Source organism: Pleurodeles waltl, chromosome 6, assembly GCF_031143425.1.
Source record: "Pleurodeles waltl isolate 20211129_DDA chromosome 6, aPleWal1.hap1.20221129, whole genome shotgun sequence".
NCBI classification, from domain to species: domain Eukaryota; kingdom Metazoa; phylum Chordata; class Amphibia; order Caudata; family Salamandridae; genus Pleurodeles; species Pleurodeles waltl.
This window is the reverse complement of record NC_090445.1, coordinates 1,706,500,301-1,706,527,955: the sequence shown is the minus strand read 5'-3', so window position 1 is coordinate 1,706,527,955 and position 27,655 is coordinate 1,706,500,301. Positions and strand designations below refer to the sequence as shown.

The following is a 27,655-nucleotide window of genomic DNA, read 5'->3' as shown; positions in this document are numbered from 1 at the left end:
GATTTAGCATTTCTTTTCTTTAGAAGGACTGTTCATCCAGCTTTCTGTTAAGTGTTTGTGTGTGCATCCTGTGAATTGGTTCATAGCACTAGCAAACCTTTGGTGTCCATCTGCTTTATAAAAATGAAATCAAAACAAAACTTGTTGGTGTGAGAAAGCCCCCTGCATTCATATGGGCATGTGTCACTGCTATCAGTGTCCAACTGCATATGATTCATTCTTGTACCTGCAGATTTCTCACCTCTTGAATATCTTCAGGTGCCAGATTGTATCTGGAAACATTTCCCTAGCTTTTGCACTCCGTTAAGGTGCACTGGCTCCATTTTGACACGAAGTGATGCTACAGTGTAGGAAAGTACCCTCTTTCTTGGCATGGTTACCCTCATTTTCTGCCTGTTGTCAGTATGTTTGACTGTGTTCACTGGGATCCTGCTAAAAAGGACCCCAATGATTATGCTCTCTCTCTTCTAACTTGGTTTTTTACACCCCACATTTGGCACATTGGTGCCCCAACGTAAGTCCCTTGTAGATGGTACCCAGGGCATTGGGGTACCAGGGGATCTACATGGGCTGCAGCATGTATTATGCCACCCATGGGGAGCCCATACAAACATTTCTGCAGGCCTGCCATTGCAATCTGCGTGAAAGGGTGCATGCACCCCTTTTCACAACAGGTCACTGCACTAGGTCACTGTAAGGCACCCCTGTGGCAGGCCCTCCTAGCCCAGAGGGCAGGTTGCAAGTACTTGTGTGTGAAGGCACCCCTGCAATTGCAGAGGTGCCCCCATGAACTCCAGATCCATTTTCCTGGACTTCAAGAGTGCGGGGACACCATTTAATGTGTGTACTGGACATAGTTCACTACCTATGTCCGGCTACATAATGGTAACTCCGAACCTAGAAATGTTTGGTATAAAAGATGTCGGAATCATACCCCAATACTCCTTAGAGGACACCCAGCTTTGCTCCTACTAGTCTCCCAGGTTTTTACAGACAGCCCAAGCTGATGCCACCCCTCAGACAGGTGTCTGCCCTACTGCTGCTTGAACAGCTCAAGCCCAGGAAGGCAGAACAAAGGATTTCCTTTGGGAGAGGGGGTAACACCCTCTCCTTTTGGAAATAGGGGTTACATGGCTTGGGTGGGGTAGCCTCCCCAAGCCACTGGTATGCTTTGAAGGGCACATTTGATGCCCTACATGCATAAACCAGTCTACACTGGTTCAGGGACCTCCAGTCCCTGCTCTGGCGCAAAACTGAACAGTGGAAAGGGGAGTGACCACTCCCCCGTCCATAAACCACCCCAGAGGTGGTGTCCAGAGCTCCTCCAGAGAGTCCCTGGGTTCTGCCATCTTGAATCCAAGGTTGGCAGGAACCTCTGTGAGCATCTGAGTAGCCAGGCCAGGCAGGTGATGTCAGAACCCCCTCCTGATAGGTGATCACCTAGCTAGGTTACCAACCCCCCTACAGGGCTATTTAGGATCTCTCTCTTGGGTGGGTCCTCAGATTCGGCTAGCAAAATTCCAGCAGGTTTCCCCTGCAACCTTACTTCGAATTCTAGCCACTGGAACCGCAACTGGACCCTCCAGGAACCGACAATATGCATCCACGAAGTAGACTTTGCTTGCAACATTGTTTCCATGGCTCCTTCCATCTTCTGCAACATTTCCCCTGCTGTGCATCCTTTGAGATTGGCAAGTATTCCGTCTGCACAAGAAGGAAGAAGGAATCTCCCTTGGAGTGAAGGAGTCACTCCCCTGCATCCCCAGGCACCTACTGCAACGACGACCAGCTGTGTGGATCCTGCATCAATCAATCACGTAATTTATAAAGCGTGGGTGAGTAGTTTGAAGGTAATGCTCTTCAATACGGGTAGCCAGTGTAGGTCTCTGAGGTGGGCAGAGATGTGGTTGTGTCGTGGGAAGTTGAGGATGAGTCGGGTGGAGGCGTTTTGGATACGTTGCTTTTTTCTTTGTAGTTTGGCCGTGGTTCCTGCATAGAGTGCGTTGCCGAAGTCCAGTCGGCTGCTGACTAGGGCGTGGGTGACTGTCTTTCTGGGTTCGACTGGAATGCACCGAAGATCTTGCGGAGCATGTGGAGGGTGTTGTAAAAGGAAGCGGAGACTGCGTTGACCTGCTGAGTCCAGGATGATTCCCAGGTTCCGTACTTGTGTAGTGGGAGTGGGCGCGGCTCCAAGGGAGGTGGTCCGGAATAGTCCTCTTGGTCCTCTCTGCCAGCTGTCCAACTTTGGTGGAGGTAAGCCCTTGCCTTCCGCGCAGGACAATACCCCGTGAACTGCATCGCTTGCAAGGGAACTTCAGGCGACGTGTAGCTCCAGCCCTCAGCACTCCTTCCTGCGACGCACAGCCCTCTCCGTGGTTCTCCTGCGGCGTAGGACCCTTCTTCTTTGTGCTGTGTGGGCTCCTTCTGAAACTTCTGTGTCCCCATCCTGTGGGACTCCTGTGGGTGCTGCGTCTGCTCCTGTGGGCTCTCTGTGTCGCTGAGGGTCCCATCTGACTTCCCCTCCTTGGTTGAGTCCTTCTGGGCCTCACTGGTCCCAGACAGCACCACTTTCTGCCATCTGTGATATTTGACTCTGCCAAGGCTTGTTGGTGGTATTCCTGCACCAACACCCGTCTGCAGTCCTCCTTCCAACATGGGACATCTTCTGCATCCTTCAGGAACTCTTCTCCGGTTCCAGGGCTGTAGTGCTGACCTTCTCTTCATCACCGTTGACCAACTCCTGCAAGTACGGGTGGGTAGTAGCTCCTACTCCTCCTGGACACCACTGTGACTCTTGGACTTGGTCCCCTCTCCACAGGTCTTCCTCTCCAGGAATCCACTGCTGGTTTCTTGCAGTCTGGTCTGGGTGTCCTCTCTTCTTCTTGTCCTTCCTTTTGGGTGGTTTGGGGCAATTCCAGTGATTTACTCCTGCTTTCCTAGTCGCTGGGGGAGCTGTGTTACTTACCTCTGTGGGTTTTCTAGTACTCCCAGTTACCCTCTACACATTCCACTTAACTAGGTACGGGTCCTGTGTTCGCATTCCATATTAATTTTAGTATTTGGTTTGTGCTCCCCCTAGGGTCACTATTGTCTAACTGCATTTGCGCTGTTTTCTAACCTTTTCTATGCCTATACACTATTGTTTACTAGTGTATTGAATCAGTGTATTACTTACCTCCTATTGGAAGGTTGCCCATCTAGTACTTTGTGGTATTGTGTTTTCTTTCATGTGTATAAGTGCTGTGTGACTACAGTGGTTTTGCATGAGCTTTGCATGTATCCTAGATAAGCCTTGGCTGCTCATCCACAGCTACCTCTAGAGAGCCTGGCTTCTAGACACTGCCTACACTTCACTAAGAGGGGATACCTGGACCTGGTATAAGGTGTAAGCACCTTAGGTACCCATTACACACCAGGCCAGCTTCCTGCACACAGTGACATAATTAGAGCCAATAAGCATGAGGTCCAGGAGAGAGATCCCGAGGATAATGGAGAAGGAGAGGTAAATAGAATAAAAACAGAATACCTCCTCACAACAATACTAGTGACAAACAATGGAATAATATGTTTGAGGCATGTGTGGGTGGCTTTAGAAACATATTCTGTGCATACTCCTGCCATCTAGTGTTGGGCTCGGATGTGTACAAGTTGTTTTCTTTAAAGGAATCTTTCAAGTTGTGAGGTACTGTGACTCCTCCTTTCTTGGCATGATGCGCAATGTTATTGACTCCATTGTTAGATTGTTTGCTTTCTGCCCTTAGGTTCGGACGTGTGTTCCTGTGCTCCGGGACGATACCACTGTGATGCTCTTTTTTTCAGTTTCTCCAGTATTGGGGTATCTTTCATAGATTCACATGCTTGAATCATTCCCCGTCGTCGAAGTGGGAGTCCCACGGTACATAGAAAGCAATAAATAGAGATTTTTTTATTTTTTTTCATTGAAGTCAATAGGAAAAAACACCTTCAATTGTAGAACTATCAGCCTCTTTAGAAAGAGCCCAAAATTCAGCCAATCAGGCGTGACCACCCCTTTAAAACCCTCAGCACAGAGGCTCAGACTCTCAGATTTTCTACCGCACGTCGTGTGTAAGGGAGTCTCCCTGAGCTCTGCTCAGTTTTCTATCTCTTCAAGAGAAATTCTTGGACATTTTCACTTGACTTTTTCTACAGAAGTTTTTCCATCATGTCTACAACAAGAAAAGGTCTGTTTAGGCCTTGTGGGACCTGTGGAAAATTGAGACTTCACTGTGAGGATCCTCACAAGGAATGTATCTACTGCTTACATCCAGAGCATAAGGTCAAGGACTGTAAGATCTGCAGGACCTTTCCCAACAAGACTCTGAGGGACAGAGAAGCCAGGCTCCTACTTTGGCTCCAGAAGAGAAAGGCAAGGGAAGCTCTTTCTGAGGACGAGAGTGACACTTCTCCAGTATTGGATCTTTCATAGATTCACATGCTTGAATCATCCCCGTCGTCGAGGTGGGAGCCTCACGGTAAACTTAAATATATAAAAAGCAGTAAGTCAGTAAAAGTAAAACCAGTAGGCCCTAGTAGGCCTCATAGGGTATTTTACAGTCTATCCACTTTGTTTTGTGAAAAGACCCAAACTTGAGTATCAGCCAATCAGGATTCAGCCCCTCCCAAACACTCCCAACAGAGGCTGAATTCCCTCAGATTTTCTACCGCACGTCGTGTGAAGGGAGTCTCCCTGAGCTCTGCTCAGTTTTTTTCCTATTTTCTGACTGAAGATTGTTTTTTCTCTCAGGAAACTAGTTACAACTTTACTATGTCTGAAAAGGCAAAGAAGGGTCTGTTCAGAGACTGTGACAACTGTGGGAAGAAGAGACTACATATTGATGACCCCCACAAGAAGTGTATTTACTGCCTTCATCCAGACCATAAGGTGAGAGACTGCAAAATCTGTCGCACCTTTAGTCAAAAAACCCTCAAAGACCGAGAGGGTAGACTTCTCTTATGGCTACAAAAACAGAAAGCCTTAGAGCATCCTTCATCAGACAGCGAAGAGTCACCACAAACTTCTCGCCCTCAGAAAAGAACAGGTGAGAGAGATAGAGGTGCGGATGAACCACCAAGAAAAATGCACAAAAAGACAAAACAAGTCTTAACTGAAGAGGCAGTTAAACATGGACCAAAAAAGGTTCATTCAGAACCTACTACGCCGTTACACCGGAAAAGCACCTCAAAGAAACCATCCCTGTCTCTGTCACCACAAAAAGAGCCAGAAAAACTCTTGTCGGTGAAAAAACAACCGTCGTCAACCGCCCCGTCGACGACAGTGTCGACGGTAACAGCGACCACGGTATCGTCGACGTTCACAACACCATCATCACCGATGATTATGACGTCGTCGCCGTTGTCATCAACGACGATTATTACTGCAAAAATCTTCAAAAGAGCTTCGTCGGCAACCACAGCGTCGACAGCGGAGGCCTCCTGGGTTCACAAGTCATCCAGGGCACTAAAAAACCCATCTACGCAAGATACGTCGGCGAAGCGACCGTCGTCGGTAAAATACCCGTCGACGAAGGGACCGTCGACTAAGGACCCATTGACAAAGACGCAGTCATGGACGGAAGTGTCGACGAGAGACCCGTCGACGAGGGAACCGTCGACGAGGGAACCGTCGACGAGGGAACCGTCGACGATGGAACCGACGATCACCACAGCATTAACAGTTTACAAACCTTGGGACATTTCACCAGATCATTCCTCATACCATCATGAGGACTCCACCAGATTCTTACCCCTTTCCCTTATTAATATAGGGGACAAGCCATCTGACATTATGCTGATACATACATCACCAAGTAAAGTGCTGCCATACCCACCGCAACATCTTTTGGACGATGATGATGATGAGGATCAAGGAATGTTTGGGGCAGCTAGTAGCCCGTCCCAACTAAATGTCAAATGTCAAGAGTTTGATGAAGAAGAGGATCAACATTACCAGCATAGTTATGCTTCAACATCTTATCCACAGGCAAACCAACCATCGCCACTGGCTATGCCTAGCACATTAGTGACAGATTTACAACATATGTTGAAGGACTACTATAAAAGGTTCCCACCGTCAACTCAGTCCACGCCACCTAGACCTCAGAGTTACCAGCAAGCTCAAACTACTAATGTTTCCGAAAAGCCACAGGCTAGTAGACCTGGAACTAGCCAAGCTCCGGAAGCTTACCTCTCGTCGGACGACGAAAGGGAAGAGGGCGAGCTAGCAGATTCAGCGGCTAGTGAATGGGACGATTATCTCGTTCCCACACCATCTCCACCTCCAGCAGCTCCAGTGGATTCTCCTCCAGAAGACATAGGAGGTTTCCATAATATCATAGAGAGAGCGGCGAAACGTTTTGGCCTGGCAATTGTTTCCCATGAAACTGAGTGTTTTTTGTATGACTTTAAAGAGCCATCAAAGAGATCTGTAAGAGCCATACCGATTGTGGATTTCTTATGGCAGGAGGGTTTGAAGGCAATGAAAAACCCGGCAACAGTGCCTTCACAAATGCCAAGGCTAGAGAAAAAATACAAGGCCCCAGATGATTCTCCGGCCTGTTTAGTCTCACAGCCAAAACCTGACTCGGTTATATCACAGGCGGCTCAACGACGACCCAAAAACCCCTCTACGCCTATTGCGTCTCCCCCAGACAAAGAGGGAAGGAGACTAGACAATATTGGTAAGAAATTCTCCTCGGTTGCTGCAGTAACGGTCAAGGCGGCCAATTCCCTCGCCATCCTGGGAAGGTACGATCGCCAGATGTGGGCAGACATGTCCGCTTTTGTAGATTCACTGCCAGAAGATCTCAAGGTGGAAGCCAAAAAGGTCTTGCAGGAGGGAGAAAGGGTCTCCGCAGAGATAATAGACACTGCAATAGATATTTTCCTCACTGGCGTTCGACAATTAGCTGGAGCAGCAGTCCTGCGCAGACAAGGGTGGCTTAAAGCTACTTCATTCAGACCAGAAGTCCAAACTCGTGTTCTCGACATGCCCTTCGATGGAGAGAGTTTGTTTGGCAAACATGTCGACGACATGCTGCAGGCTATCAAGACGGATACCGATACAGCAAAATCCCTAGGTACCCTGCAGTATAAAAAACTACCTTTTCGTGGAGCAAGGGGTAGAGGTAATTACTCCTTTCGAGGTGGATACCAACAATACAGGTCACAATATACATCTTCCTCCACAGGACCAGGACATCAGCACCATCAACAACAGCAGCATTATCGATTACCACCAGCCGCAGCTTACAAACATCCGGCTAGAGGAAGAGGAGCTGCCCGAGGAAGAGATACAGGCAGAAAGCAATGACCAGCGGATAATCTCAACACCTCCCCAATCAATATTGAAGGTCGGAGGTCGCATCAATTCTTATTTCCCCAAGTGGAAGGCTATAACATCGGACAGATGGGTACTAGATGTAGTGACCAGAGGTCATACTCTGGAATTCATGCAAACACCACTGAGTGTCCCTCCATCGGGTACACCGCCTCCGAGGTTGGGCCAACTTCTCAGGGAAGTAAGAATAATGCTAACAAAAGGAGCAATAGAACCAGTCCCTTTATCTCAAAAGAACAAAGGATTCTACTCCCGGTTTTTCCTTCTAAAGAAACCATCAGGAGACTGGCGCCCCATCCTGGACTTGAGAGCACTAAACAAGTTTCTAAAGAAACAATCGTTCAGGATGGTAACGTTGCAGGATGTCCTGCGTCTCTTAAACACGGGAGATTGGATGGCATCCCTAGACCTCCAGGATGCTTATTTTCATATCCCCATATATCGCAAACATCGCAAATTTTTAAGGTTCAGGGTAGGACGTATGCACCTCCAATTCCGGGTTCTACCATTCGGTCTCAAATCAGCCCCCAGAATCTTCACAAAAATGTTAGCTCCAGTAGCAGCACATCTTCGCCAGTCAGGTATCCAGGTCTTCCCTTACCTGGACGACTGGCTTATAAAGGCACCCTCAAAATTCCAAGTAACAAATCATATTTCCTATTGCCTTCAATTGTTACACAGCCTGGGGTTTGTAGTCAACTACCAGAAATCTCAGATATACCCCAAACAAGAATTGAGTTTCTTGGGAGCAATTTTGGACACAGTACGCAGCAAAGCGTACCCATCACACGAGATGAAACAAAAGTTAACCTCTTTGGCAGACAACCTATCCAGAAAAAAGTTCGTTTCAGTCCGCATCTACAAATCATTGCTCGGAATGATATCATCGTGCATTCCGCTAGTCCCAGATTGCAGGCTCCATATGCGACCCCTGCAAGAGCAATTGGACATACAATGGACACAGGTCCACGGCTCCTTCGAAGACCAGATTCGCATAACGCCTCTAATGAAGAACACTATGAGGTGGTGGGCGACTCCAACCAATTTCTCAAAAGGGCTGTCTTTTCTTCTTCAAACACCAAGTTACATAGTAACAACGGATGCCTCTCTAGAAGGATGGGGTGCACACTGCCAGGACCTGCAAATCAGCGGACTCTGGAATCAGCAAGAGAGCCAGCTCCACATCAATTATCTAGAACTCAAAGCAATACACTTAGCTCTAAAAGCTTTCTTGCCAAAGATACAATGTTCAAGCGTCTTAATCCGGACGGACAACATGACCAGCATGTTTTATCTAAACAAGCAAGGAGGCACAAGATCCCTACAACTCTCGCAGCTAGCCCAACAAATTTGGACATGGGCCATCAAACACAATATTTCACTAAAAGCGGAGCATGTGCCAGGACAGATCAATGTTCTAGCAGACACCCTGAGCAGGACAGTGATTCCTTATCACGAGTGGGAGCTAGACCAGAAAATTCTCAATGGCCTGTTTCTATTATGGGGCAAACCAAACTTAGACCTATTTGCCACTCTCGAGAACAAGAAATGCCAGTTCTACGCAAGTTGGCTTCCCCAAAAAGATTCGTGGGGGAATGCGTTTTCGATGAGATGGTCAGGAGTTTATGCCTGCGCTTTTCCTCCGATCCCGCTCATTCCGAGAGTCATCAGAAAAATGAAGACGGAGGGGTGTCGACTTCTACTCATAGCACCCAGATGGCCCAGACAAATATGGTATACGGAGCTCCTCATGCTCTCCGAACGACCACATCTACCACTCAGACAGAGTCCGACTCTTTTAACGATGCACCAGGGACAAGTCACACACCCACATCCGTCGTCTCTTCATTTGTCGGCTTGGCTCCTGAACACAATGAATACTTAAATCTCAAAATTTCCCCAGAGTGTAGAGACATCTTAGCAAAAGCTAGAGCTGACACTACCAACAAAACCTATAGACTTAAATGGAAACGGTTTTGTATTTGGTGTGCAGCGGAAAATATACATCCTTTATCTTCTACTCCGGAACAAATACTTCCATATCTCCTGCTCCTGGCAAAATCAGGACTTGCATATTCTTCCATACGGGTACATCTGGCAGCAATTTCCAGATACCGCAGATCACCAGACAGACTCTCTTTGTGTTCCACAAGAATGGTCAAACAATTTATGAAGGGCCTTTTTCGGGTCTTCCCGCCAATTAGGAAACCTCCGCCTCTATGGTCATTGAATGTTGTGTTGATGCAGCTCATGAAAGCTCCTTTTGAGCCGATCCACAAAGCTGACCTAAAATTCCTCGCATGGAAAACAGCGTTACTGTTAGCTCTTACTTCGGCAAAAAGAGTCAGTGACATTCAGGCGTTCACTATCAAACAGCCGTTCCTCCAGTTTACAAACTCAGGTGTCATCCTGCGGACAAATCCTAAATTCATTCCGAAAGTTCCCTCAACATTTCATTTAAATGAACCAGTCATCTTAAAAACCTTTTTTCCAAATCCGCAAACAGTGGCGGAAAAAACATTACATTCTCTCGATATTAAAAGATGTTTAAAGTTTTATCTACAGAAAACTCAGGCCATCCGCCAGTCGGATCAATTATTTGTAGCATTCGGCGGAACAAAGAAGGGACACGCGGTGTCCAAACAGACTTTAGCAAGATGGATTGGCCTGGCGATTCAATTCTGCCATTCAAAAGCAGGAAAGCCGCTCCACACCAGGGTGAGAGCCCACTCTACAAGATCAGTAGCCACTTCAGCTGCACTCTTTGCAGGTGTACCACTACATAGCATCTGTAGAGCAGCGACATGGTCCAGCCAACACACATTTACAAGACATTACTGTCTAGAGGAGACTAACCAGGTCGATACAGCAGTGGGACAAGCAGTGCTGAGGCATCTATTTCGTTAAGGGGAGCCTCTTACACATCCCACCACCACACTCGAGGTATGGTCATTAATGGTTCATTTTCTTATACTGTTTAACGTGTCGTATTCTCCATAATAATAGCATAAATTGTGTCAGGATTTCTTGCCACACACCTTTTATTGCTCTTATATTCGGATGTCTATGAATATAAATATAATTATATGTAAGTGCATATTTAAACTGAACTATACATCACGTATAGAATTACGATGGAATTACAGTCCATGTAATTCAGTAAGTAAGAAAACATTACTGCTCGTTACTCTGATTCAAGCATGTGAATCTATGAAAGATCCAATACTGGAGAAGAAAATTAGTTACTTACCTGTAACTGCAGTTCTCCAGTATTGGTATCTTTCATAGATTCACATGCGACCCACCCTCCTCCCCTCAGAGGCTCCCCTATTATACAGATATTAAACTTCACACTCCTACTAGAAAATCTGAGGGAATTCAGCCTCTGTTGGGAGTGTTTGGGAGGGGCTGAATCCTGATTGGCTGATACTCAAGTTTGGGTCTTTTCACAAAACAAAGTGGATAGACTGTAAAATACCCTATGAGGCCTACTAGGGCCTACTGGTTTTACTTTTACTGACTTACTGCTTTTTATATATTTAAGTTTACCGTGAGGCTCCCACCTCGACGACGGGGATGATTCAAGCATGTGAATCTATGAAAGATACCAATACTGGAGAACTGCAGTTACAGGTAAGTAACTAATTTTCTTCAGTGACCTCAAAGAAAAGGAAGAGGTCTGTGGAGAGCCTATCCCCTACAAGCAGTAAGTCAGCTAAGAAGCTGCATGCATTTAAGGACAAGCCAGGGGATCTACCTTCAACATCCAAGGTAGCATGTGGCAAGGTTCACTCAGAGCCATCCACACCTGCTTCTTCAACAAATAAGCTTAAAAAGCCTTCAAGCTCACTGCCTCCGTCGACGTCCAGAAAATCTACACCGTCGACGAGCGCTCCGTCGACGACAGGCCTTCCTTCGACGACTACAGTGACGGCCACGTTTACGGCTCCTCCATCACCAATGATAGTAACTTTGTCTCCGCTATCATCTACGACAATAACGTCGGTGAGTCTGAAGTATGGTCCGTCGTCGTCGCACACCTTGAAAATAAAGAAGCCTGTTGACGGGTACGAAGCTGAAATCTTTGCCGTTGACGCATTCATCGACGAGAAAATTCAGAAGATCACCGTCAGTTTCACTGACGAAAATACCGACGACGCACCTGTCGACGGCAACCCCGTCGACGGATGGCGTAGCAATATTGACTTCGTCGACACTGGCAGCACCGATACCGACTACACCGACAACGGCTCCGTCGACGCCTACACCGTCGGCGAGAACACCATCGACGAGTGCTCCGTCGACGGCAGCTCCGACGACGGCTCATTATCCTCACTTTGCAACATCTCCTTATTTACCGCAGAGAATTTTACCTGTAAAGAGCAAGTCTTCTTTATTGCTTCCTTCTCATACATCGCCCAGCAAGGTTGCACCAATTCCTCTGCAGCATCTATTTGCTGATGAAGATGATGACGGTGATGTTTATTCTGATGACTGCTTTTTTCCGGTGGCACGTAGTCCATCTGAACTACGCATTAAGTGCCAAGAGGAGGATGAAGAGGAGGATCTTCAGCCTTATTCGGACCAGCAGGATCAAAGTCATCTACAACAACAAGAGCAGACAGTCCAGATGCCGGTCTCGTTGATAAACAACCTTCAACAGATGATGCAAGATTATTATTCGAGGTTTCCTCCAGCTGGTTCTTCTACACCAGTACAACCTCCACAGATGCCAGTGTCCACTCCGGCTGGACCTTCAGAATTTCTGGGCCCTACCACAGCACCTTCATCGGTTCAGGGTATTGCTTCACCTTCATCCGAGGAGGAGCAAGAAGAAGGGGAGATACAAGACTCGGATTCTCTCATTCCGGAGTGGGATGAGTATCAAATCCAAACTCCATCTCCGTCTACACCACCGCCAGTGGACTCTCCACCGCAGGACATTGGGAGTTTCCATAGTGTCATGGAAAGAGCTGCGAAAAGATTCCAGCTGCCTATTACTTCGAAACAGTCGGACTGCTTTCTTTATGACTTTAAAGAAGACACTAGGAAATCCGTAAGGGCCATACCCATTGTTGATTTCATTTGGGAGGAGGGCCTAAAGGTCATGCAGACTCCGTCCTCCATTCCCGCAGTCTTACCGAGATTAGAGAAAAAGTATAAGGCACCAGACAACTCCCCAGCATGTTTGATCAGCCATCCTAAACCGGATTCGGTTATTTCGCAGGCGGCTCAGAGTAGGTCCAGGAATCCATCGGCATCTCTGACTGCCCCCCCAGACAAGGAAGGACGTAGTTTGGACTCCATAGGCAAGAAGTTTTCAACTATGGCTGCCACCACTGTGAGAGCAGCTAACTCTCTAGCAATACTGGGGAGATGCGATCGCCAGATGTGGTCTGACATGTCACAATTCATAGATATGTTACCTGAGGGCAGTAGAGTAGAAGCACGTAGAATTCTGCAAGAAGGAGAAAGGATTTCGGCTGAAATCATAGATTCTGCAATTGATGTTTCCTCTACAGGATTTCGACAGTTGGCCTGGGCGGCTGTACTCAGACGCCAGGGGTGGCTCAAGGCTACCTCTTTTAGGCCTGAAGTTCAATTGAAGATTCTGGACATGCCGTATGATGGCGAGCTTTTGTTTGGCAAGCATGTCGATGATGCATTGCAGTCGATTAAGGCAGACACTGAGACAGCCAGATCATTGGCAACGCTACAGTACAAGAGGCAACCCTTTCGGGCAGCGAGAGGGAGAGGAACCTTTTCATATAGAGGAGGCTCTCAACAATATCGTCATTACTCCTCTTACCAAGGTCAATTTCGTTCAACCTTCGGCCAGCAACAACCGCATTCCTTTCGTCAGCAGTCATCCGCTCGCTTCAGGCAACAAACGAGAGGAAAGTCGGCTTTCAGGGCCAAAGAAACAGCAAGAAAGCAGTGACCCTCATCAAGTGTCTGCACCCAGCCCCTATATGAACACTCTTATAGGGGGCAGAATTTCAAAATTTCTACACCAGTGGTCCAGAATAACTACAGACAAATGGGTATTGGATATTATGAACCGGGGGCATACACTAGAATTCAACCAAACTCCCCCTCAAGTACCACCAAGAGGTCCCCCGCCAGCCCATCTCAACGAGCTTATGGAACAGATTGCTATTTTAATGAGGAAGGGAGCAATAGAGGTCGTACCAAGGAGCCAGAGGGGAACAGGTTTTTACTCCCGTTTTTTCCTTATCCGGAAGAAGACCGGGGACTGGAGGCCTATTCTAGACCTTCGTTCGCTCAACAAATACCTCAAGAAACAATCTTTTCGCATGATCTCTCTTCAAGACGTCCTGCGCCTGCTCAACCGAGGGGATTTTATGACATCGTTAGATCTTCAGGAGGCATATTTCCACATTTCCATTCACCCCAATCATCGGACATTCTTGCGATTCAGGGTTGCAGGCATTCATTTCCAGTTCAGAGTGTTGCCTTTTGGCCTCAGGTCGGCCCCAAGAGTGTTCACCAAGGTTTTGGCGCCAGTGGCGGCCCACCTCAGGCAATTAGGGGTACAGGTGTTCCCATACTTAGACGACTGGCTAATAAAAGCACGTACAACATCGAAGGCTGCCAGAGACACGGAGACATGTCTCTCCCTTTTCGGAGCTTTGGGCTTGACAGTCAATTATCCCAAGTCTCACCTAGAGCCCACCCAGAACATCACGTTTCTAGGAGCCATCTTGGACACTGTGCAAGCGAAAGCTTTTGCTTCGCAGGACAGAAGAAAGAAACTTCAAGACTTAGCAGCACATCTCAGCAAAAGAAAGTCCGCTTCAGTGCGGACTTACAAGTCTTTTCTGGGGATGCTATCGTCTTGCATTCCATTGATAAAGAACTGTCGTCTGCACATGAGGACTCTTCAACAACAATTAGACAATCAATGGAAGCAGATAGAAGGCTCTTTCGACGATGTAATTCGAATAACCCTTTCAGCAAAGCACGCTTTCAGGTGGTGGAAGGAAACTCCCCTCGTTTCCGACGGTCTGTCATTTCTGAAGGACAGGACCATACACGTAGTAACAACAGATGCATCCCTAGAGGGATGGGGTGCTCATTTGCAGGATCTTTCCGTGAGGGGAAAATGGTCCACTCAAGAATCAACTCTCCACATAAATGTATTGGAGTTAAGAGCGGTTGCCTTGGCACTCAAATCCTTCCTCACGAACATCAGAGATTCTTCAGTTTTGATAAGAACAGACAACACCACGGTCATGCATTACATCAACAAGCAGGGAGGCACAAGATCTCAGGCATTATCTCTGGAGGCGCAGAAACTGTGGCATTGGGTAATTCAGCATCGAATCTCCATCAGAGCAGAACATCTCCCAGGGATCACCAACACCTGGGCAGATGCCCTAAGCAGGACTCGAACCAGCTGCCACGAGTGGGAACTCAATCAGTCAGTTCTCGACAGTCTCTTTCGTCGTTGGGGCAAACCCAGTCTAGATCTGTTCGCGACCAGAGACAACAAGAAATGCCAACACTTCGCAAGCTGGCATCCGCAGAGGGGATCAAAGGGGAATGCGTTTTTGATCAGATGGTCAGGGATTTATGCATACGCTTTTCCCCCGCTTCCACTCATCCCGAGACTCCTGCAAAAGATGAAGAGGGAACAATGCAGGATTCTACTAATCGCGCCCAGATGGCCACGCCAGTTCTGGTTCACAGAACTTCTATTACTTTCGGAACAACCTCACATTCGGCTGAAGGCAATACCGGATTTGTTAACAATGAGCCAGGGTCAGGTTCGTCATCCCAACCCGACATCTCTTTGTTTATCAGCTTGGCTCCTGAATTCTATGAATTCGATGGATTAAAGATCCCTCCGGATTGCAGGGAGGTGCTTGCCTGTGCCAGAGCTCAGTCTACAAACCGAACATACAAGTTCAAGTGGAAGAGGTTTTGCTTATGGTGCTCAACTTCCAATGTTCCTCCTCTAAGGTCATCTCCTGAACAAATGTTGCCATATTTATTGCATTTGGCTAAATCCGGTCTTTCACATTAATCTATTAGGGTGCATCTGGCGGCCATATCCCGTTTCCGACGGACGTCTCAGTCACCTTCACTATAGTCGTCCAGAATAATAAAACAATTTCTTAAAGGTTTATTTAGGATGTTTCCACCAATTCATCGTCCTGCACCGCAATGGCATTTGAACATTGTGCTCTCCCAATTAATGAAACATCTGTTCGAACCCATTCATAGAGTGGATCTCAAGTTCATCTCTTTTAAAACAGCCCTACTTCTGGCCTTGACGTCGGCAAAGAGAGTCAGCGATATCCAAGCCTTCACAATTTCTCCACCTTTCCTCCAATTCAAGCCAGAGGTGGTCACTTTGAGAACTAATCCAAAGTTTATACCTAAAGTCCCATCATCTTTTCACCTAAATGAACTGGTGGTTCTCAGAACATTTTTTCCAAATCCGCAAACGGCAGCGGAACGAGCTCTACATTCTTTAGACATTAAACGCTGTTTAAAATTTTATATTCAAAGGACAGCCGGCTTCCGTAAATCTGAACAATTATTTATCAGCTATGGAAAGTTCAATAAGGGTAAAGCAGTTACTAAACAGACTATAGCGCGCTGGATCTCTTCCGCCATACAGTTGTGCCACCAGTTGGCAGGGAAGCCATTATCATCCAGTGTCAGAGCGCATTCCACTAGAGCGCATTCCACTTCAACAGCTCTATTCGCTGGAGTCCCTCTGAACCATATCTGCAGGGCGGCAACATGGACACGTGCTCACACTTTCACCCAGCATTACTGCCTAGAGGCTTCTGACAAGGTGGATGCTGCGGTAGGACAAGCGGTATTGCGTAATTTATTTGCATAAGGTGAGCCAATAACTTCTTACCCTCTGTCCTCGGTGTATTGTTTGAAGAGTAATTTAAAGTATATAGTTTTCATGTGTGTGGGTATAGGTATATGTATTTTATATATATATATATATATATATATGTGTTTATATAGCTAATATGGTTAGCGATTAATTTGCAAATGTCAATTGCCTATATAGATTCAGATAGCATGCATTATACATAGGCATACTATTGGTGTTACTGGATTCAAACTTTTGTTCTTACTGCTGGCTATTATGATTCAAGCATGTGAATCTATGAAAGATACCCCAATACTGGAGAAGATGAGTTACTTACCTGTAACTGTGGTTCTCCAGTATTGGTATCTTTCATAGATTCACATGCGACCCACCCTCCTCCCCAGAGAGGCTCACCTCCTTTGTTTTTTTCCTGTAATCTCTAGTGCGGAGAAATCTGAGAGACTGAGCCTCTGTGCTGAGGGTTCTAAAGGGGTGGTCACGCCTGATAGGCTGAATTTTGGGCTCTTTCTAAAGAGGCTGATAGTTCTACAATTGAAGGTGTTTTTTCCTATTGACTTCAATGAAAAAAATAAAAAGTGAAAAAAAAAATCTCTATTTATTGCTTTCTATGTACCGTGGGACTCCCACTTCGACGGGGAATGATTCAAGCATGTGAATCTATGAAAGATACCAATTCTGGAGAACCACAGTTACAGGTAAGTAACTCATCTTCTTATACGGTTCTTTCCCGCCATCAGTATCGTTTTTTGAAGGCATCTCCCTTAATTTCTGTCTCTAATTGACATCTGATTACTTCGCTTGAACAGAATCTTTGTAGATCGTGGCCTCTCCTGGGCCTCACCTGTTAGGACCTACTCCTGCCTCCATTGTGTCTCTCCACGTGCTGGACGGAGATGGAAGCGACGCCATTTCAATACTGTGCTTGCTGCCACGTGAAATATCCTCAGAACAATCTCCATCAATGTGTTTGTTGCCGAAAGACAAAGAGGCCACCTGCAACGAACGCCGCTCCCCCTGCTCCAAAAAGATTACTTGCGACATGGCGTATGATGGAGAAAGCCTCTTGTGGCAGCATGTGGATGACATGCTACAATACATAAAGGTCAATACAGATACGGCGAAATCCCATAGTATGTTGCATTACAAAAAACAGCCATTTCGAGGTGCGAGAGGCAGAGGAAGTTACTCCTTTCGTGGTGGTTTCCAGCAGTATAGACCACAGTATCAGTCATCTCCAGCAGGACTCCGACAGCAGTACGGACAGCATCAGCAGCACCATTGGTTGCCACTTACCGCTGCTTATAGACAGCCCGCAAAGGGAAGATCCGTTGCCTGTGGCAGAGATATGAGTAGAAAGCAATGACCAGACATCCATACTAGCTACCAACATAACCCAGGTGTCGAAGATTTGGGGGTCGCATCACTCATCACTTCTTTCGGTGGTCAAGCATAACATCCAACAAGTGGGTGCGACATATAGTGGCCCAGGGGCATATTCTGGAATTCATACCGAAACCACCAAATACCCCTCCGTCAGGACCGCTACCTCCACGATTAAAACATCTCCTCAAAGAAGTGTATGTGATGTTGCGCAAAGGAGCAGTAGAACTTGTTCTAACTCTTCACAGGAACCACGGATTCTATTCACGCTTCTTTCTAGTAAAGAAACCTTCAGGGGATTGGCGCCCCATTCTAGGTTTAAGATCCTTAAACAAGTTCCTGAAGAAGCAGTTGTTTCGTATGGTAACGCTACACGACATCCTAGGCCTCTTGAATACAGGAGATCACATGACATATCTAGACCTCCAGGATGTGTATTGCCACATCCCAATACATAGAAACTATTGGAAATTTCTCAGGTTCAGGGTAGCTGGTATGCATCTGCCGTTTTGTGTCCTCCCATTCGGATTAAAGTCAGCCCCCAGAATTTTTACAAAGGTGTTGGCTCCTGTAGCAGCTCACCTTTGCCAGTTGGGCATGCAAGTTTTTCCTTATCTTGACGACTGGCTCATCAAGGCATCCTCAAGAGCTCAGGTGGTAGACCATACAACCGCTTGCCTCTGGTTGTTCGAGGATCTCGGTCTTATCATCATTTATTGCAAGTCACACGTTCATCCAGCGCAGAAACTGAATTTCTTGGGGGCAATACTGGATACTATCCAAAGCAAAGCATTCCTATTTCAAGAGAGAAACTAAAAGCTGTCCAGCTTAGCTCACAAGCTATCAACAAAAAAAGTTTGTTTCAGTTCGAACTTACAAATCATTAATGGGAATGATTTTGTCATGTATTCAGCTGATCCCAAATTGCTGACTACGTATGCAGCCTCTACAGGAGCAACTGGACGCTCAGTGGCTTCAAGTGCAGGGCTCCTTCGAGGATCAAATTCTCATCACACCAGCCATGCGAGCTGCCATGTCTTGGTGGGCGAAGCCACCCAACTTGTCCAGGAACCTTACCTTTCTTCCACAAGTACCTCGATACATAGTAACAACAGATGCGTTTCTCGAGGGATAGGTCGCCCACCTTCAGGATCTGCGAATAAGTGGGTCCTGGTCTCTAAAGGACAAACGGCTCCACATAAACCAGCCGGAGCTCAAAGCAATAGATCTGGTGCTAAAGGTTTTTTTTTTACCAAGAATTTGAAACTTGGATATTCTGATCAGGCTGGACAATACCATGAGCATGTTTTACCTAAACAAACAGGGCGGAACAAGGTCCTTACAGCTTTCACAACAAGCTCAGAACATTTGGAAATGGGCCATAAGAAACAACATTTCTCTGAAGGCGGAGCACTTGCTAGGGCAAACCAACATCCTAGCAGATACTCTGAGCAGTACAGTTATCCGTATCACGAGTGGGAACTCGACCAAAACTTTCTTGACCAACTCTTCCGGGTGCAGGGCAGACCAAATCTGGATCTATTTACCACATACAAGAACAGAAAATGCCCATATTACGCAAGCTGGCTTCCCCAAAAAGGGTCGTGGGGAAATGCGTTTTTAATGAGATAGTCAGGGGTCTATGCCTACGCTTTTCCTCCGTTTGCACTCATCCCCATAGTAATCAACAAGATGAAGACAGAAGGATGTCGCCTCCTGCTAGTGGCACTCAGGTGGCCCAGGCAGGTGTGGTTCACAGAACTCCTCATGTTTTCGGAACAACCACATGTTCTACTCAGACAGATGCCAACCCTGTTGACCATGAACTAGGGCCAGGTCAGGCATCCAGATCCATCATCTCTACACTTGTCGGCCTGGCTCCTGAATTCAATGAATACACTACTTTGGACATCTCATCAGAATGTAGGGCAATACTAGCCAAGTCCAGAGCGGACACCACCAATAAGAGTTATAAGCTTAAATGGAAGCGTTTTTGTTTGTGGTGCGCTGCGGAATGAGTCCATCCTATCTCCTCACTCCCTGAGCAAGTACTTCCTTTGTTACACTTGGCAAAATCTGGGCTTTCGTACTTCCTCCATTTGTGTACATGTAGCAGCAATTTCAAGATACCGCCGATCCCTGAACACCTCCTCGTTATATTCTACTAGGATTGTGAAATTATTTCTTAGGGGTCTTTTTCGAGATTTTCCAACTGTACGTAAACCCCCCACTGTCATGGTCCCTAAACGTAGCATTGGGCCCTTTTGAACCCATACACTGGGCCAAATTGAAATTCATCTCTTGGAAGACGTCGCTTTTGCTGGCTCTCACTTCAGCTAAAAGAATAAGTGACATACAGGCCTTCACCATAAAAGGGCCTTTTCGTCAGTTCACCCCTAATGGGGTTTATTCTTAGAACAAATCCTAAATATATTCCGAAAGTACCCTCAAACTTCCATCTGAATGAGCTAGTGATTTTGAAAACCTTTTTTCCTAACCCGCAAACAGTAGCGGAAAAGGCACTGCACTCACTGGATGTTAAGAGGTGTTTGAAATTCACAGTTTTCAGTGTAGCCATTATGGTGCTGTGGAGTTCGTGCATGACAGACTCCCAGACCATATACTCTTATGGCTACCCTGCACTTACAATGTCTAAGGTTTTTCTTAGACACTGTAGGGGCATAGTGCTCATGCACTATGCCCTCACCTATGGTATAGTGCACCCAGCCTTAGGGCTGTAAGGCCTGCTAGAGGGGTGACTTATCTATACTTCATAGGCAGTGTGAGGTTGGCATGGCACCCTGAGGGGAGTGCCATGTCGACTTAGTCGTTCTATCCCCACTAGCACACACAAGCTGGCAAGCAGTGTGTCTGTGCTTAGTGAGGGGTCCCCAGGGTGGCATAAGACATGCTGCAGCCCTTGGAGAACTTCCCTGGCATCAGGGCCCTTGGTACCAGGGGTACCAGTTACAAGGGACTTACCTGGATGCTAGGGTGTGCCAATTGTGGAAACAAAGGTACAGGTTAGGGAAAGAACACTGGTGCTGGGGCCTGGTTAGCAGGCCTCAGCACACTTTCAAATCATAACTTGGCATCAGCAAAGGCAAAAAGTCAGGGGGTAACCATGCCAAGGAGGCATTTCCTTACACATGGTCACTGCACTCTGACCCTATAAGGCCACCCCTAAGGTGGCCCTTCAGCCCTCCCCCCCACCCCCCAAGGGCATGGTGCATGGTTTTAAGTGTGAGGGCACCCTTGCATGAGCAGAGGCGCCCCTACAAACCCCAGACTCAATTTAATTTTCTGGGCTTTATAAGTGCAGGGAAGCCATCCTAATGTATGTAGTGAACACTGATCGTCATGAGATGTCCGACTACATAATGGCTTCACCGAACATAGTCATGTTTGGTATCAAACATGTTGGAATCATGCAACTACACCGATTCCAATGTTAGTTGTAGGATACCATGTTCTGTAGTGGTTCCTTAAAGGATGCCCAATGTCTGCCTGTGCAACCTTGAAGGGTCTGCTTAGATGCCATTGCTGCCACTGACACCAGACACTGTTCTGGCCTCCTGCTGCTGAGCTTTACTCGGGCAGGAGAAGGCAGAACAAAAGATTTCCTGTAGAGGAGAGGTGTTACCACCTCTCCTTTAGAAATAGGTGTGTCTGGATTAGGGTGGGGTGCTCATGAGTGCCACCAGACAGCTCTGAAGGGCATATATGGTGCCCTCCTTGCTTAAACTGATTTTATCCAGTGCAGGAACCCCCGGCTCCTGCTGTGGCCCGAAACCACAGAAAGGACAGAGGAGTGACCACCCCCTGTACAGTTCCTCCTCTAGGGAGGTGCTCAGAGCTCTGCCAGGTGGCCACTTGATTCTGCCATCTTGGAAATAAGATGAGCAGAGGCCTCTGGAAGCATCTGACTGGTCAGTCCAGCTGAGTAGCATCCCTGAACCCACTGCCCCGATAGGTGGGCCACTGCAGAAGGTGTCCAACCCCCATCCTGGGTTACTTAAGGGTTCCCCTGAGGGTGAGACCCTAGATTCGTCTACAAGACTCTTCTGTGACCTGGACACTGGAACCACTACTGGACTTCACTGGGAGCCCAGCCAAGACTGCAACTAGTAGGAGGGCTCCTACTGCAACTTTGTCCCTGTGCATTGCAAGTCCTCTGCAACTTCCTTGCCAATGCATCCTCCAGAGTCACAAGGACTCTAACTGCACTTAGGCAAGCAAGAAGGAAACTCCCTTGGAGTGAAGGAGTCACTCCCCTGCTTCTGCAGGCACCTCAGCTTCGACAACAGGTTAGTGGATCCTGCTGACCACGGGCTCATAAAGGTTCTACAACACAGATGGTGATTCTGTGGCTCTCCATAGGTCTGACCTGTCTTCTTTGCATCTGAGAAGTCTATGGGCCATCATTGGAGCTGCTTGGCCGGAACCCCTGTGCACTACATCTGTTTCATTCCCAAGGCTTGTTGGCTCTTCAGTCCAAAGGCCTTCTAGCTCCAAGAGGCCCCAGCCTCCAGCATCACTCCGCTCCAAGAACGATGTCCTCTCGGCAACCCCTGCAACATGGACATCCATCTTCGTTGTGCTGCTGAGACCTCCCTGCAACTTCCTGTGCCTCCTGCCTGCTTTTCTGCTTGCTGAGGGCTGGCCCTGACGTACCTACAAAGGTTGAGTCCCTTGGGCCTTGCTGGTCCCCGAATCCTGCAACACTCCGTGCAACACTTTTTTGCATTTGCCAAGGCTTGTTCCTTTCCAGATCCCCTGTTATGAATAGATTTTTGAAAGCTCTTCAACATGGTTTCACCTTCACTCTTCATCATGCTTCAGTGGGACCTCAATCTAGTACTAAGCTTCCTCATGTGAGCTCTTTTTTAGCCACTACACAACTATCCTCTCAGGCTCCTTACCATCAAAACAGCCTCCCTAGTGGCAGTATCATCTATCCGGAAGGTCAGTAAGCTCCAGGCTTTGTCATGGAAGCCTCTGTACCTGAACATCTTCCCAGACAAGCTGGTCCTTCTCACTAGAGCTTCCTTCCCACCAAAAGTTGTCACTTCCTTTCATGTAGGCCAGTCCATCACCTTGCCTACTTTTTATGCTCCACCACATTCCCTCTAGGGAAGAGTAGCGATTCCACTGACTGGACCAAAAAAAAGCATTGTCATTCTACCTTGACCGTATGAAAGAGTTTGGGGATGGATGACCAACTCTTCCTGGGGTATGTGGGAGGGCTGTGCAGAAACGGGCTATCTCCCGATGGATTGTCCTCTGCATTAAAATCTGCTGCGCAATGGCCAAGAAGCAGCTTCCTGTTTGCATACTTATTCTGCCAGACCTATGTCTGCGAATACTGTGTTAACATGCAGAAGTCCGGTCCTTGTCATCTGCCGGGCAGCAACCTGGGCTTCTCTGCTTACACTCACCAAGCACTACTGCCTGGACAATGAGGTCCGTTGGATCGTTGGAACTGTATAAAAAGCTGGCTCTTTATATGATACGTTTGTAAGAATCTAGGTTCTGGTTGTAGACCCCAACCCCTACATACACACGTTTTGCCTGGTGTCGGTATGTTTTGACTGTAGTTCACTGGGATCCTGCTAACTAGGACCTGGTCTGTGCTTCTTCCTCTAATGTTTGTTGCTGGTAAACTTTTAGGCATACTTGTGCACCCATGTAAGCCCCTTTTATATGGCACTTAGGTATCCAGGGCATTGGTACACCAGGGTTCTGCCATCGGCTGCAGCATTATTATGCCACACAAGGAAGGGGGCCCATGCAAACTGTCTGCCAGCCTGCCTTTGCAGCCTGTGTGAAATAGCGCATGCACCTTTCACTTCAGATAAAAGGCTTGCCTTATATCACAGTCACTGCACTTGGACACTGTAAGTCACCCCTCTGGAAGGCCCTTCAGCCCAAGGGCAGGGAGCCTGTCTCTAAGGGTGAAGGTACCCCTGCATGAGTAGGGTACCCCTAGAAACCCTAGACTCCATTCCCTGTGCTTTGTAAGTGTGGGGATGCCATCTTAAGGTATGTAGTGGACACTGGTCAACACGTGTGGCCCAACTACATAATGGCTTCTCCGATCCTAGGCATGTTTGGTATCAAACATGTTAGAATCATGCAATAACACCAATTCCAGTGCTAGTTGCATGATACCATGTACTCTGGGGCTTCATGTACGCTGCTGCCGACCCCAGACACTGTTCTACCCTCCTGCTGCTGAGCCCAACTGAAGCCAGGGAAGACAGAATAAAGGATTTCCTGCAAGAGTGAGTTGTGACCACCTCTCCCTTTGGAATTGGTGTGTGTGCTGGGGTGGGGTGGCCTCGGAGTACCACCAGGCTGCTTTGAAGGGCACATTTGGTGCCCTCATTGCATAACTCGTTTTGCACCAGGTCAGAAACTCCTGGTTCCTGTTCAGGTGAGAAACTGCACGTAGGACAGGGGAGTGACCATGCCCCTTCCAGCTCCTCCCTTAGGGAGGTGCACAGAGCTCTGCCATGTGGCCGGTTGATTCTGCCCTCTTGGAAACAAGGTAGGCAAAGGCCCCTGGGAGCATCTGACTGGTTAGGCCAGATAGATGATGTGCCTGACCCCTTCTGATAGGTGGGTCACTACAGAGCGTGACCAACCCTCTGGGTTTCGTAAGGGCTCCCCCTAGGGTGTATCCTAAGATTTGTCGAGCAAGACTCTTCAAGGAACTCTATGCAAAACATCTTCTGCTCCTTGCCTCCGGAACTGCTGGTGGTCTGCTTTTGGAACTGAAACAAGACTGTATCCAGTTGGAGGGGCTCCCACTGCAACATTGTTTCTCCAGCTCCTGCAAGATTTCTGGCTGTGCATCCTCCAGAATCACTAGGACTCTGTCTGCATCCAGGAAGCAATAAGGAATCTCCCTTGGAGTGGAGTCACTCCCCTGCATTCGCAGGCACCTCAGACAACAATGACCGGTTGGTGGATCCAGACAGCATAAAGGCTCTGCTCACAGGTGGTTCTGTTGTCCTCCGGGTCTAACTTGTCTACTGACCAGCTTGGGAGACAGTAGACCCTTGCTGCAGCCACTGGAACATAACCCCTGTGCACCCCAATTGTTGCTCTTGCTTAGGCTTGTTGGCTCTTCCTTCAAAAAGATCTTCGAGCCTTAAGAAGCCTCAGCCTCCAGCACTCTGCAACTCCAGGTTCAGCTCCCCCTCTGCAGCTCCTGCAACATGGGACTCCTGTTTGTTGTGCTACTGAGGCCTCCCTGCGAATTCCTGTGCTTGCTGCCAGTGGGTCACTTGTGTGGGCTCCTCCGACTCTTGCTGGTTTTCCTTCCCTCTGAAGGCTTGCCCTGACTCCCTTCCAGGGGTCGAGTCACTAGGACCTTGCTGGTCCTCCAAAATCTGCAAACTTCCATGCAGCCACTATTTGTATTTACCAAGGCTTGTTAGTGGTCCTTCTGGCCTCTGACCCTCCGGCTAATCGGCAATCGACGTGCGGCAGCTCGTGGGAGACTCCAAGGATCTCCTGCAGCTTCCTGGACTCTGCAGCTGGACTGTTTCCTTCACCGTCCTGCAGGAACTTCATCTCCAAGAGACTGGGCATTGCCTACCTGCACCGCCTGGACAGCTCCGAGTGGTTTGGACACTGTCGTCTCCTTTTTCAGGTTCTTCATGTCCGAAATTCTTCTGTTGGTTCCACTGGCCTGGTCCACAGGTCACGACAGCACCTGAACAACCAAGGCATCCATTGACTTCAACAAGGGTTTCTGAAGCCACTTCACCCCTCTGCACCTGGGCTCCCTGGTGTAGGTACTGCAGTATTTTGGGTATCCACGGCCTGGGGCACTCTTCAACCTTCTTTTGGCCTCTGGGTCCACTGGGAAGGGTCCTGAATCCATAAAAATCCACCCGCAGCGATCCTGCCTATATGACACCCGGCTCAATAACAACTCTGCATCCAGGTGCCTGTGGAATTACTGGTACTTGCGTCTGGTGATCTCCTGCACCCCCCCCCCCCCCCCCCCCATCCCATCATAACACACTTACCTTGGTTGGGCACCTCCATTCTTATACCACTTTCTTAATTTATGGTTTGGCCCACCTATAGGGCTCCGTGTATTTTTATGCTTTTCCTGCTTGTTGCTAAGTGTTTATTTTTGTGTGTTGAAATCTAGAGATATACCAATGTTAATATAGCTTTAGTGTTGTAATAAAGAAACCTTTATTATTTCAACATGTGGTGTGGCTCTTTCTTGTGAATGCTAACTGAGTGACTATTGTGGCATTGCAAGTGCTTTACACTCCTCCTAGATAAGCTTCTGCTGCTCACCACAGCTGCCTCTGGAGAGCTTTTGCTATCTGGACACCTAAACACTATCACTGAGGGTTGCCTGGCCTCACTATAGGGTGCCACATGATAGATCTACACCATAAACTGAGCCAGCTTCCTACATTATCAAAATGAGATATATTGTGCAAAGAATCCAGGGATTCCCTTACTTGTGGTGCAGGTGCTTGCTCTAGGAACCCGAGGTGCTCCTTTAGGGGGTAGTGTGGTCGAGCAGCCTTAGACTTGTCAAAGAGGAGTGTTAGACATTTACCATAGGCACACAGTCAATAAATTAGACACAGAACTCAATAAGGAGAATCCACCCCAATTTAGAAAAATAACAAGCATCTTTATATGTTTAGGCACCAGCATCAATAAGATCAGGTAAGTATGTCTTGCAAGGGAATTACTTTTAGGTTTCAAAAGTCAACACTTCATTTTTCAGACACAGCAGTTTAATCCTATGGAGTAAAGACAACTACCGCATACAGGTGTAGTACAGCGACTTACAGGACCAATCTCCTGGACTTAAGGTATGTATTTGGAAAGGGTCAAGGCCACACCAACAGGTCACACTGGACAGAACTGGGGTGGCCGGGTTCAAAGGTGTAGTACGGCGTCTGGTGCCCAATTTTAGTCTATGGAGATCGGTCCGGTTACAAAAAGACTGCAGGTTTGGACTGGAGGCCAGTCGGACTGAACCAGCAAGTAGGCTCTACTCTCATGATGTTGAGGGATGTGGGGGACACCTTTGGTCCTCTTCTCCACGGGCGACGGGTACAGAGGTTTCCTGAGGCGTCAGGTTTTCTCTACCGGGAGCATTCATAGTTGAGGGGGCCTGAAAACAGAGGCTGCAGGTGACGTCTGTGAGTCCATAGTGGGCAAGTCCAAGGTGGGCTTTGTCTCTGGAGGACCGGGGGACCATGCTGGCACCGTTTACTCTCTTCAGCTTGGCTAGACAACTAAGGTGCCATGGTGCTCTCCGGTGTCGTATTATGGCAGTCTGGAGTCCTCCGAGGTCTGGATGGGTGCCTGCTGGATGCAGGCAAGCAGATCCGCTGCTCCCCAGGAGTTCCTGGGTGTTAGAGATGGGGCTTCTGATTGGCTAGGGTCCATACTTCAGCCAAGCAGAATCCACTCACTCTAGTCAGAATAAGTCAGGAACACAACTTAGGCTAACCTGTGCTCACCCTCTGGTAGCTTGGCACAGAGCAGGCAGGCTACACTTAGAAGGCAGTGTTTGTGCAATTTGTCCCCACAGCTATTCATCGTACCCCCTCCACCCCCCCCCCAAAAAAAAGACTTCACACAGTAGTTGGAAAAAATATGGGTTACTTTATATATTTTGGAAGATCCTCAAACTGATGATATCAATTAAAAATATATATATTTGCTTTGTTTTGTAAAAAAAAAAAAAAATAATAACACTGTGCTTAAAGAGTATTTTAGACTAGGTATTCAGAAGATCCCTAAACTGATGACACCATTTAAATATATATACTGCTTTGTTATGTAAAAACGGTAATACTGTGCTTAAAGAGTATTTTAGAATAGGTCATACGATCACAGTTCCCTTTAGCAGGTTGTCTAGTATCGTCTCGGGGCTCTGGGCAGATTTTTGGAGGCGCTTTGTCCTGGAGGATTATGGTACCCTTCTCCCAGTTGTGCGCGTATCGCCCTGAGTGGCCAGGGAAGAGTGCTTTTTTGCT

At 47.6% G+C, this 27,655-nt stretch overlaps 1 protein-coding gene across 3 annotated transcripts in view; it reads left to right on the top strand.

Annotated features, from left to right (window-relative positions):
• Window positions 1-27,655, top strand: part of PHF1 (PHD finger protein 1) — a 607,606-nt gene that overhangs the window by 364,802 nt on the left and 215,149 nt on the right. The gene's annotated exons all lie outside the window — the stretch shown is intronic.